Here is a 9,422-nt window from a genome sequence, read left to right as displayed (position 1 = left end):
TTTATTTCGTAGATTAAAATCATCTTCAGCGACGAAGTTTGTCTCTTTGTTAAATAATTCGTCCCCTATTATCATATTTGCTTGCGGTTAATCTATATATATATATATATATTTTAACTTTTGAGATCTAAATTTTTTTTGAAACGTGTGCTTAATTTTTGACACGTAAATTTTTTATTTTAATATGTGTACTATTTTTGACATATAAAATTTAAATTTATATGTAATTTTATAGTTTTTTCTAATAATTTATGGATTAATAAATTACATTTCTAATTAAAGCTCTAATTCTAAAAAAATAGCTTATTTATTATATTTTAATATTATATTAACTAATAAATAGTTTTTTAATTAGATAATGATACTAATTCTATCATAAAAATAGTATATTAATTATATTTTAATATTATATTAACTAATAAATAGTTTTCTAATCAAATAATGATACTATCTTTATTCTAAAACTAACATATTAATTATATTTTAATATTATATTAACTAATAAATTAATTTTTAATTAGATAATAATTCAAATTCTAAAACATAACATCTTAAATTATATTTCTAATATTATATTTAATAATATATTAATTTTTTAATTATATGATAAAATTTTAATCTTAAAAATTAATAATATCAATTATAGTATTAAGTTATATTACTAAAATTAATTAATAAAATATTTTAGAATAATTTTATATTATTATTATACTAATAAAATTTTAAAATATTAAAAAATTAAAAATATTTAAAAATAGTTAGTTTGTTATTATTTTTTAAGATATTATAAATTAATATTAAAAATTAGAAATTTTATTAAATTGTATCAATCAACTTAAATTTTTAATCGGAAATAATGATCGTGCAACACACGGATAAACGACTAGTTTAATTAATTTTATAGTCATTTCTAAAATTTCTGGTATTTAGTTGTTATATTTTCCTTTTCTCAACCCATCCAAAGCTCGACCCCAAATAATTAATTAATTTTTAAGTATATGGAGTCCTTTTAATATACCATAGATGTTTGTTACTATATAAATTTATAAAAATTAATATTATTTTAATTTAAATAATTTATTAATATAATTAAATATTAAATTAGTCAAATTACATATAGTATTTAATTATTGATCAACTAAAAAATTATATTTTAAAAATTTAATCAATAGTATTTGACAATTATAAAATTCAACTATATAATTTTAATTTATATAAATAATTAAAAATTATATATAAAGTTAAATTAGTGTAAAAACATATAACATTAATAGATTATTTAAACTAATATTGATTAATTATCTATAATTCAAAAATAAACTTTACAATAATAGAGTAACATAAAAGTACTCAACCAAAACCCATATATATATAATCAACCCTCTTATAATTGATATACTTAATGAATAAAGATATTAATTTATTGAGTTTGATTATCTAAAAAGCAACGAAGTTAGTTCCTCAAAAATTTATTAATTTATTAAATATTAAAAATATAATTCATTATATATATATATATATATATATATGTATGTAAGTTTATTTAGTTTAATCTCTCTTACTAAGTGCAAATGATATTATTATATTTCTTTTAATGGTTAAATTTTATTTGTGTTGTTCTTATTGTTGTAGTGCTCCTTATTGATGATGAACCATGTTGATGTGAAAAGTGAACTATAGCTTCTCAAAGATGAGTTTTATGTTGAGAGAAAAGGAAAGAAATGGAGTTGCTAAGTGAAATATGAAGTTAACATAAAATAGTTTGAGAATTAGGGATTAGAAATTTTGGATTTCTTTTTTCTCATTTTAACTTATGAAAATGTTATTTTATTATTTAATAATGTCATCCACAACCTCGTATAGCAAGAAATAGACACACGCTAACCTTTATTTATTTAGGGGCCTCATGATACTAATAGGAACAGTTAAAGGACTTAATTACATAATTTCAAACATGAGGGACTGTCAACACCCATTTTACTGATTTAGATATAAAATGAATTATGAAAAACCCGACGATGAAAGTTATTGCTTCTTTCAAGTCCCAAGAGGTTGAGAATGGCCGAATCCAATTAGGGTTTCGGATAATTGAACCAAGAAAAAAAATTTGAAATCAATTTGGACTAAATTGACAAAACAATTAAGTGTAAAGGGTGAAATTATAAATTTTAGAAGTTCAGAGACTAAATCATAACTTTTTTGAAATTTTTCCCTCCATGAGCCAATTGGCTCACAAATTTGTACTCGAATAGACTGCGATTTTGGACAAGCCCGAGCCCGGGAATTTTTGATATCTCTGAGCCCAAGCCCGAGCCCAAAATTTTTTAAAAAGTCCGGCCCGACCCGACCAATTATTAAATTTGTCCCAAATTGTAGTTACATTTAGATTTAGGGTTTTGTTTTGATTAATATATTATTAATAACAATAAAACTATAAACAAAAATAATAGGTAGCTAAGTGGTATTGGCACTTAATTATAAGTTGAAGGTCATTGGTTTGAGTGCTAAGTATGACATTTTTTTTTACTAACTAAACTAGACATCAGGCCGGGCTTGAGTTTTTATATAAATTCCAAGCCCGGCCCGAGAATTAAGGGCTTTTTATGGGTTCGGGCTGGGCCGGGCTTGTACTAAAAAATTATAGTCTGGTGGGCTTAAAATTTTTGGCCCTATGTCATTTTATTATCCTTTTTCAATATAAAATGCCAAAAAATACATTTATTTGAATATTATGGATTTTTAATGAACTAAACAAGTTTTTATTAATAAACACTCATAATAAATCCAAAAATTAAATATTTTAGATATTCATTAAAAGTTGAGAACATATATTAAGAGCCTTTAAGATTTCTTAAACCTTTCCCTATAAAGAGAAAGTGAGACTCCAAATTTAAGGTTAGCTGCTTTTAGCAAATGTTAGCTATTAATTCGCAGTAATCATTAGCCTCAAGAGAATAGTTAATAACTAAGAACTCCCTTTTTCTATCAACTCTTATAAAACGATAATAGATTTTTCAAAAAAAAAAAAAGACTTTTCTCAAAGATCAACTACCATAAAAAAAATGCCAAAAACTATAGATTTGTATCCATATTCGATTCTGCATCCTCCTCATCACCAGAGACTCGAGGATCAATACAATACGATGACAACCTGAGGGTTTTAAATGCAACATCATTAGCATCCTCTCTACTTTTTTCTTTTAATTTTATGTTACTTGAAATATGTTAGGATGAATTTATGCTATTTGTGATGTTTTGTATGTTTAGATCTAGAGTTTTAGTAATCTTAGATATCTCTATGTTTGCATGTTGTGTTTTGAATCTCATAACATGTCGGGTTATAGGTTTGATGATCATATGTGTAGGATAGCATGTTAGGATTACTTTATTTTGACGATGATATGCATGTACAAATGATTAGACCTAATTTCGGATCCATGATTAATTTTAGAGAATTTCCATAAAAAAGTTTTTGTCTACTGTAAATTTATTTTTGGTAGTTTTACTTGTTTTTGTTTTAAAATCAACCATTTTATTTATTTCATGCCTTTTTACATATATTAATCATATTTTATGTGTTTTGCATGTAAATAGGATTTCAGGTGGGAAAAGACCTTAAACCAAGTAAAATCGGGTTGAGCAAGAGCTTAGAGCCGATCGGCTATGCGTCAAGCTGATCAATTCTGTGATGTCATCAATCGGTTGTTCGCTCTAAATTGCCCTAATTGACAAATTTGCAAGCCCTTTTGCTGATTTTTGCCAATTGTGACTTAGTTTAATCGTTTTTCTTAAGTTTATTAGTTGTAAGAAGAGTTGTAATAATTAATTTTACTGCTTTCTTTATCTTAATTTATTTTTTCTGCTTTATTTTAATGGATGAATGACAAATAGCTGACTCTATGATTATTAATCAAATTGGACATCTAGACTTAGGACTTTTAATTTGGATTTTAGCATGAAACCTGTAACTCATAAGGTTAATAAAATTGTAACTAGGCCTAAAAATAAAATTAATTAGACTTAGATGTGTTTTGCCATGTTAAAGTTAATCAATCAAACCACTTAGAATAGGACGACTGAATAGGCCCTTGGCATGTAAATTGTAGCCTACTTAGGATAAATATTTGGTAATCAAACATAATTTATAATTGGTCTAGACTAGGTGGGTCTCTTTGTACATAATTGAATAGTTAATTTAGGCTAACTACATAAAAGAAAAAATTGTGCTAAAACTAAAATTGGCTAAACTTAGGTAGATCTCACATGCTGTAGTACTTGAAGTGTAGAAATATTTATATTACATTTATAGAAAATAGGCCATTAAATTATAAAATTGAAACTAGGGATATACAAATAAGGAAGTTGGCTTCCGGAACCATCTCTAGATGTGGCGAAACTTCCTTATGGAATTTAATACGCCACTAAATTAGTAAAATATCCCAAAGAATTATCCGGATGGCGACTCCCTTTATTTGCGCTAATATTTGTGACTAGTTAGCATGTCTTAATTAAGTTGAAAAGTCTTGTGGTGCCATTGTCGCTAGAGACACTTGGGTGCGCGCTCGTAACTGTTACCCACAAGGATCTAGATCCAAAACCATGTACAAATTTAGAAGCCTAATTATGATTTTTGCCTATAAAATATCATTTTTATTTTAAAGTGTATAATTTAGTGTTTAATTTTTTATAATATTAGTTAATAATATATAAGATTTAACATAAAAATGTATTAAATGTTGTTAAATATATGAACTATGAATTCTTAAGATTTAAAACTAATATATATAAAATTTATAACTAATATATATATTATTTGCCCTTACGCATCAACAAGGAGATTGAATTGGTAAACTGTAAAATGGATGGGAGTTAAAAAATTAATAATAGAAAGAAAAGAAGTAGAAAAGAAAGAACAATAAGAATTTATAATAGTTCGGGTATTAATCAATCCTACATCCACTACTCAATCTCTAATTAGATATTCATTTTATATTTAATTTATTAAAAAAGAGCTCTTACAAGCTCACTTCAAACTCAGTGTTTAGGGTTCACACCAAACCTTTTACACTTGTGTTTATATCTCGCACACAACTCTTACAAGAGTTTTACCTAGGATAACTCTCAAATCAGTATTTAGAGTTCACACCAAAAATGTAATAGATGTTGTTAAATATATGAACTATGAATTTTTAAGATTTAAAACTAATAAATATATGGAATTTATAACGAATATATATATTATTTGCCCTTATGCACCAACAAGGAGATTGAATTGGTAAATTGTAAAATGGAAGGGAATTAAAAAAATTAATAATAGAAAGAAAGAAGTAGAAAAGAAAGAACAACAAGAATTTATTATAGTTCGGGTATTAATCAATTCCACATCCACTACTCAATCTCTCATTAGGTATTCACTATGTACTTAATTTATTAAAAAAGAGCTTTTATAAGCTCACTTCAAACTCAGTGTTTAGGGTTCAAACCTAACCTTTTAAACTTGTGTTCATGGCTCTCACACAACCCTTACTAAAGTTTTATCTAGGATAACTCTTAAATCCAATTCAAGTGTTTGGGCTAACACTCAAACCTCACAAGAGCATTCTAACTCTTACAACGACCAAAGATAGTAAAATTGATTGCAAAAAGGAAGAAAATTAATGCACGATAAGTTTAAGCTTGGGGAGGTTATTTTTCAACCATTTAAGGTCTTTAAAGTTTTTTTTAGCATACCAACCTCAAAGAGCCATTACACATGTATTCTAAAATACACACAATCTTTTGCTTTAAGACCATGCATTAAATGCAGTATCAGAATGCAAATCGTAAATGGCGAATCTTAAAAAGACTCAAATGGCTATCTAACATGGCACAAAGACATTGGTTGCTTCAAATGTAACCGTTGGCGGTTTGCACCCTTCATGAATTTCACGATCGCAATTTTTAACTTTAAAGAACCAATAGCTTTTGCCTCAGAAGTTTTCACTTTCGTAATTGCACTTTTATGGGTGTGGTCACGATTTTCATCCTGAAATTTTCAATAGCTTCTATCCTCAAATTTGAGATTTTTACGGTTGAGCTTTGAGAAACGTGATTGTGATTTTCAGATAGACTTGGATTTTGAACCATGATATACACAAGCAACACTTAAAAGTTTATTAAATCAATACTCAATTTGAGTATCAAGATCAAAATTAGAGACTTTAGTCTTATCATAAATCATCTAGGTTAATAATATATATATATATATATATAGGATTTTTGAATTTATTTTGAAATTTACTTACCGTACCTTCCCTTATTTTAATATTCATATATTTTCTTGAAGTTAGCACAACAATAAAACCACATGCATGTTTTCTTATAATTAAATTCATTTCTAAGAGAATTTTAAAAATTTGATGCAAAGGAAAAGATTTAGATGGGCATCCATAATAGATAATCATTGCAACAATCAAAATGGAAAGAGAATTCTATATAAACGCCTCAAAAAACTAAATCAATAAATTTTTACACTCAGACTTTTAAAAGTTAACAAAATTATGCTCAAAACATAAAAGAGTAATTTTTATACCCACCACCAAAAACACCCCGTAAAAAGGTTACATCAAGCCTCCCATTCAATCAATGCTCATATATAATTCTCTTCACACATATATTCTAGAAAAGATAAAATAAAATAAAGAAAAAGCTTGCTCTAATACATAGAGATACCATAAAAACATATATGCATTCTCTTAAAAGGTTTAGTTATACAAAAAAACTAATATTACATAAGAATCAAATAATTTTAAATTTTAAATTTGATCTCATTCAACTATTTCATTTAAATTTATATATATATATATATATATATTATAAAGAGTTACAATAATCTTTAATTAATTAATTTAAAAATTATGTAGTTTCAAACTTTAACATTTCAAAATGACAAGTCAAATATAAAAATTACGTTTTGCAAAAAATGTATAAAATTTATTTGTGATATATATTACTATTCATTACTTGATTCATAGCATTTAACACAAGAAAATAAACTATATATATAAAAAAATCTCTTAATAAGAACGATAGAAAAAGTGAAGATTCTAAAAAATTGATTCAAGACCAAAACAATTAAACCAGCTAAATAAGCAAATCGAACTGGAAATTTTAATTTCAATTATATATATATTTGTACAATTGAAGCTAATGTAATTGAAAAATGTAGAATTTAGACTAAGTGTAGCTAAAAGAATACATAAATATAAAATAACTTTTAAGATATACAGTAAATAGTATATATTAAGTGTATAATGAGTTTATTTTAGATATATAACTTTAATTTTTATTGAATTTTATTCGTTTAAATTTTAAATCATTTTTTATATTTTTGTTATATAGATATGGACATAATATTTATTTTTTCACTACAATGCCCATTGAAAAGTAAAGAGGTATTTAAATTTTGATATAACATTTATTTTCATACCAAAGGACGAACGCCATAGTTAACAATACATATTCTAAATACATTACGAATATATAAATTACACCATTTGAGTATGTAAATCGTTCTTATACTTAGTAAATAAAAAAAAAAATATCAAACTAAAGTTGAACTACAAATATTTATATTGTGGTATAATATCTTTTCAATAAAATTAAGTTAAAAAAATATGAACAATTAACGTTTAAACAATAAAAATTCAATATTTGTTTAATGAACATAAATTAATAAACATTTATTACAAATTTAATAAACATAAATTATTTTAAAAAGATACAGACAATATTTGATGCATATTTATACCTAGATAGGACCATATAATTACATAGACCAGAGTCTTATAATTTACCATGTCCCTACTTAATATATCAAACAATAGATGATTGAAACATATTTATTAATTTTAAATAATAGAGTATATATTAAACATTAATTTCAAAGTATAAAATATTCATATTCAAATATCTTTTATATCCAAAAATACTTTTGGTGTAAAAAGACTAACACTTACACATTTAGATTAAAGCAATAAATTTTCTAAATATATATAAATTATTCATAACAAATTCAATCAACTAAAATTTACAATTTAAACTATATCTAAGAAAAAATGGTACCTACATAGCTTCAAGTAAACACTCATATTACTAAGCCTATTAATAAAACCATAAAAATACTTCTTGTCATCTACAATACATGAAAAAAAAAAACACATGATATTTACATTATTTTTCTTGGATTTTGCATAAGAAGACAACACAATTGATATCCATCAGCTTCTTGTTTAAAAACCATAATTACACATAATTTTTACCGTTAAAAAGAACCATACATCTATAAGAGTAGTACAGTCCAAAAATAATTAAAAAAAATTACAAATATTTATTTTCTAAAGATCCAATTAAAAAAATCTAACAAAATTTGTATTTTACTTTTTAAAAATTCAAAATTTTAGTTATCCACTGCATGAGTTAATATAATATAATAAGATCATATTTACCCGAATAAAAAAAAAGATAGATTTTTTTCCTAAATTTCAAATTAATAATTAGAATTAACTAAGCAATATTCTTAAAGCAAACACAGGCGTAAGACCAAATTACCATGAAAAATTCATTTATTTTCTCTTATTACCTTCTCAATTTGTCAACTCTCAAACTACACAAGCACTTCTCTCTCTTTTAACTTGAAAACTTGAGAATAGAGACAATAATAGAATCAATGAAGTAACTTCTATAAAATATAACATTAATCCTTTTTTTTACAAAAAAAAAAACTATTGCAAATAACAAAGAAATCAACATTGAACCAAATAGGTATCTAAAAGCATAATCTTAGTTTCTTTTGGAAACTATTATTATCGGCAGCAGCAATAATAGTTTCTTCAATGACGAAAAGTTCAAATATAAGAGGAACTAAAAGCAAATTGAAAGAAAATAATCAGTAAGTTTAATATTTTAATAAATAAAATCAAGGAGAAAATGATAGTATTGACTGCTAAATGGAAGTTGTAAAATTCAAAATTGCATCAAGAAAAAATTCTCTAATTTTTAAGCAATAGTGAGAATAAAAGGAAAACTCAAGAAAATTATAAGAGAAGGAAAGGAAATCAAAAAATAAAAAAAAAAGAAAAAAAAAAAAAAGAAGCGTACAAAATAAACAATGGACTATAAAAACATAAAAATCTAAAAACCGTAATATAAAAGTAAAAAAAAAAAAAATTAAAAAAAAAAAGGTGCAGGTAGTGTAATTTTCTGAAAAAGGAAAAAGAGCATGAGCTTTGACTCTGTAGTCCACAAGAACACTAAGTCACCAACCAGTTAAACCAAGCATACAGATTGATCTATCAATAATCAGGCCATGATTATAATCAAAATACTATAGATTGTGCCCATCCCTCTGAAATGTAATTGAGAGCATCCGCAGATGGCAGAAA

Source organism: Ricinus communis, chromosome 2 (genome assembly GCF_019578655.1).
Source record: "Ricinus communis isolate WT05 ecotype wild-type chromosome 2, ASM1957865v1, whole genome shotgun sequence".
Lineage (NCBI taxonomy): Eukaryota > Viridiplantae > Streptophyta > Magnoliopsida > Malpighiales > Euphorbiaceae > Ricinus > Ricinus communis.
The sequence above is the reverse complement of the archived record's forward strand: the minus strand, read 5'-3'. Positions refer to the sequence as shown.